Here is a 4,602-nt window from a genome sequence, read left to right on the forward strand (position 1 = left end):
CTGATGATCTATTGATAAATATTCTGTGCAGACTCTCGGCAGAAGACTTACTCCGTTGCCAACTAGTGTGCACACAATGGAATTGTTTAATCTCGACACCACAATTCAACGACATGTATTTAAATAGCGGTGCTGCAGTCCCTACCATTATTGTCGATCAATTCGATAAAACAGAGTGGGACATGAAACGAGAATTCATATTACTTAGGATTAGCATGAGGTGGATTTTGAAAGGGGCTGGAAAAAGCTTAATTTTATAGTATTTCCTATGGCAATTTGCCATGCTCCTATTGTGAAAACAGATGCTATTTATTGGATGACTGAGGAACTGCATCCCGCTAATGATAGTGTTGCGGAGTGTATGTGATAGTATTTGACATAAAAAAAAGGAAGAATTTGGTGTGGTATCACATCCGGGAGAGAGATATTGTTGCCAGATTTTAGAAAAGGAAAACGTCCTGTCATTCTGCGTGACTACTTTTCACGCTGAAGAAATAGTAAAGTTGCAATTGTGGGATCTGGAAGATCAATACACGACAATCATTCTTGATATTAAGCGATTTCCCTTTAATAGTTTTTTTAATTTAGCTGTAAAAGTGGTTGGCACACTAAATGGGGAATTGATAATTAGTTGGTTGTGGAGAGGAGTCTTCGCTTATCATCACCCATGTTCTCATTCATAACAAAACCACCTTTACTTTCAAAGGTATAGTTTAGAGTCTGCTGCAGATTTAGTTTGTTTTCATTTCATCTCTCTACGTTATTTCTCACCAAGTTACTGAATTCATTCTATTTATCATTTTACAATTCTTTTGAGATGTTAATTATTGCATCAAAAATTAACATATATTTCTCACAAGTATGTGAATTAAATTTAAGTAAAATAGTTGTAAACTAGTACGGAATAGAATTACCAACGCGCGGGGCTGTTGTTCCAGAATATCACTTGCTGTTTAAATATAATTAATCTACTCTACTCAAATTTGATTGATATAATTAAACAAATTCGACTGCTACTTAGGAGGGAAGATATCTCTTTATTTCTTGTAATAATTAGCCAAATCACATAGTATAAGAAAGAAATTACTTCTTATCCCTACTTAATTTGTCCTTATTTCTTCTTATAAGCAATATTTTTGTGATGAAAATCATCAAATTAATTTCACATAGTCATTAGTAAATCGAAAGAGTGATTAAGGCGACTCAAGGACGACTTTTCACATCTCTAGTTGGAGTGCTTATCCACTACCAACATATACTTCCTGTTACCACAAACGTAATAAGAATTCTAGATACAACTTTATTCTACTTGAATTCTAGATAATTTTCATGAAATGTTTTCTTTAATAAACAGAGAAATATACAAGAATGACCTTAATGATTTGAAAGATGTATATACAAAATTGATATAGAATTTTTATAATTACAATTATATGATGAGCAGAGACAAATTTAAAATTTGAAGACAATGCAATGAGGCACCACCAAAAATTGATGCATAATGATATAATTGGATGAAATTCGCTTTGCATATTAGTGATATGAGCAATACTTTGCATACATTAGGACTTAGGTTATCTATTTGAAATCTTATCCTCATCACCTTTCATGATTCATTTTAATTATCTGCTAAAAAGGAAAATAATGTAGCCAGCCAGACTCAAAACTCGGGTTTCGTTGTCAGGCTCAAGCTTCTAAGGGTCACATCACAATGACCAAATGACCGTGCAATAGATATTACAAAAAAGTTTAAAAGAACAAAATATCTGATATATTTCTCAATTTTGTCATTTAGAATTGATATATTATAAGGTGACTAGGTGACACATATATATTTTTATTATTATACAAATCACTCACGTAGAGAAAAATATTTTAAATTGATTTTTCAACTTTTTATTAAAAATAATAATTCATGTAGGGTGTATTTGGATCTTTCCAACACACATATTTTTTTGGCTATTTTTATTTGACTATTAATTTGAATTTATTATTTTTCATTAATTTTCTCGTAAAATTTATTTATTATATATGCCCCAAAGATTTTTACAAATATAAAAACTAAATTACCATGAATTGACTTAAACCAAGCACTTTTCCCAAACTTAATTATGATACACATGAACCTTCCACGTGGGTCTAATGATGACTCCTTAGAACACATTTGAAAAAAAAAGAAAAGGCAAGAACAAATATGGTAAAGCAAAATTGATTCTTTGAATTCAAGAAAACTAAAAGGAGAAGGAAAGATCTGAAATTCCATAGGTTCAGCTGTAAGAAAAGATTTCTAGCGATTATCGCAGCTCTGAGCTCAGAAGCCATGGGAGCTTCCTTGCTTAGCTTCAAAAACCAGAGCTGGGTAACGCCAAAACAGCAAAAAAAAGGTTTTGAAGAGTCTGTCAGACAGCCATTAGACCATCTCAGGCACCATTATTGGAGCTGAGAACGATCATCTACTGCGCCATGACCACAACAGCCATGGGTGCTGTTAATCACGCTCTAGTCTAACGGCTATGATTCATCCACCAGACTTGGTTTCCTATCTCCTTAGAAATCAAGGATACAGTTGTACGAGCCTATAGAACAGATCCTGTTCAAGTAAGGTCGTGCCCATACTTCTCACCTCACTTGATTAAGTAGTATTCTCACCCTCAGTGTGTCGCCGATGTGGGACGAATAGAAATTTTTCTACTATTTTGAATTTAAGTTAACCGTTGATGTTATAAATTTCTACATCCTATTGAAGATTTGAGAAATTCCCAATGATGGGAAAGAGGAGAAATTTGGTGTTAAATGGGTTGTCTGAATTGTAAATGAAATGCTGGAAAGAATTCTCTATATATTTGTTTGTGTGAAATTGGAAGAGTTAGCTTTGAATGTTGTTCTTCATGCTTTATTAGTTTGCATATTTTTTTTTATTGATGTTCTTTCAGCTAAATGATGAGATGAAGAAAATGGTTGAACAGCTAAAAGAAAAGAAGAAAGAGAGACAGGATTAAGCTCTCCTTGAAAGCAAGGTACTTGTCTAGCTACTGTTACCATTCATAGTAGAATCTTTCACATTTATATAGTGTTTTCCAGAGACAAAGAAAAATCCTGTAACCGTGCATGTATATCCTTGTCATTCAATTCAAGGCGATGTGCAAATAACTTTCACTATAATTGTGGTATCTTGCTTATTGAGTGGTGGTGGAAGAAGAAATGGAAGGGTAAGAGAATGTTTTGGGGTAGGGGTAAACTAGGGTTATAACCATCACTATTAACATGGTAACCTGCTTATCGAGTGTCAGGATGTATGTTTGCGTAAACTGTAAGAATGTGCAATGAGAGTTAATTGTGATTTTGATCAAAGGCACAAGAATAAATTATTTCAATTGTTTCTCCAGATAGCTGTTGTTTTTGAACTTGATTTTGATGCTTCTTGTATATATCTTGTTCTTTGTTGGATTCTGAATATGAGCTTGTGCGAAGTCATTATAGCATCCTCAATATCTCACAAAATTCGGCCTTTGTCAGCTCTTCTGTTGTATGCTTCAATCCTTGTTGGGAAAGAAGAGCAAGACACTTATTTTGCTTGTATCTCTGTAGAGTGGAAAAATAATTCTTCCTTTCAACCTTCAATGGCCTATTCTACAGCTTTTATGTTCAGCCTTGTTTATACATCCTCTGTCCATGTTAATGTGCATGAGAACGATGAATATCATGTGGTTCGTATATATAGAACTCTTTGTGTTGCAACTCACATGGAACTATGTTTATGCCTCTTTAAATGAACCTTACAATTATAATCAATGGGGTGCCGTTTTGCTGCCACTTTTATGTCATAATTACTCGGAGAACTTACTTGATCAAAATTACTCAGAGAACTTAGTTTTTGCCAAAACCATTCAGCAGAGAGGAGGCTACAATTCCATTTGAATTCTCAATGTTTAAATCAACAAAATTCAAGGATTATATGTGAGGCTCTCTTTCCATGTGTAATTGATTTAGTTGTTGAAGCACAATTTTATAATCAAAAGAAGTTCATCCTTTCATATTTCTTGTTGTATTCAAAGAGAATTGAATATAGGCTTTGTTAATTTTCCTTTTCTATTTCCAAACAGAAAAGGTTAGGAGAGTAATGCCATTTTGAGTAATTCTCCTGTTGGGACCGCGCGTACCACCACCCTAACTCCACATTAGTATGATATTGTCCGCTTTGGGTCAAGCCCTCAACAGGTAGTATTAGTAATGGGCTGAGCTAACTGGGGAACATACTTACCTGGACGGGGTCAATGGACGATCAATAAGACCTATGGCCTGACCTCCATTGCACTTTGGAGGGGTGCCTGCCTAAGGTCGGCCCAAGCGGTTGAGCCTATGTCATAATTTGTTGGCCTACCCCAAACCTTAATCAAATTTTTTTTCTTGTTCATTAGGTTTAAGATAAGAGAATTGCAACTCTGGATAGTCTAGAGCCAGAGCAACTGGGGTGTTTCTATTTCCTGTTATGATTATGCCTTTTGAATGCTCTTGTCTTTATTATGTTCCTCCTAATTGCCATAGACTTAACTTTTTGCCTGAGGGAATGTCGGTGTCAAGAACATTGATTGAGAGGTTAAG

At 34.5% G+C, this 4,602-nt stretch overlaps 1 non-coding gene and 1 pseudogene across 1 annotated transcript; one reads left to right on the forward strand and one right to left on the reverse strand.

The window, feature by feature from the left end:
- Positions 1-2,393: 2,393 nt before the first annotated feature.
- LOC125850316 (small nucleolar RNA U3) lies at positions 2,394-2,608 on the reverse strand. Its single transcript, XR_007444774.1, has one exon. It is a non-coding gene; the product is annotated as a small nucleolar RNA U3 (small nucleolar RNA).
- Positions 2,609-4,253: 1,645 nt separating this feature from the next.
- On the forward strand, positions 4,254-4,378 carry LOC125850315 (U1 spliceosomal RNA; annotated as a pseudogene).
- Positions 4,379-4,602: the final 224 nt, after the last annotated feature.

Source organism: Solanum stenotomum, unplaced genomic scaffold (assembly GCF_019186545.1).
Source record: "Solanum stenotomum isolate F172 unplaced genomic scaffold, ASM1918654v1 scaffold16032, whole genome shotgun sequence".
Taxonomy (NCBI): Eukaryota; Viridiplantae; Streptophyta; class Magnoliopsida; order Solanales; family Solanaceae; genus Solanum; species Solanum stenotomum.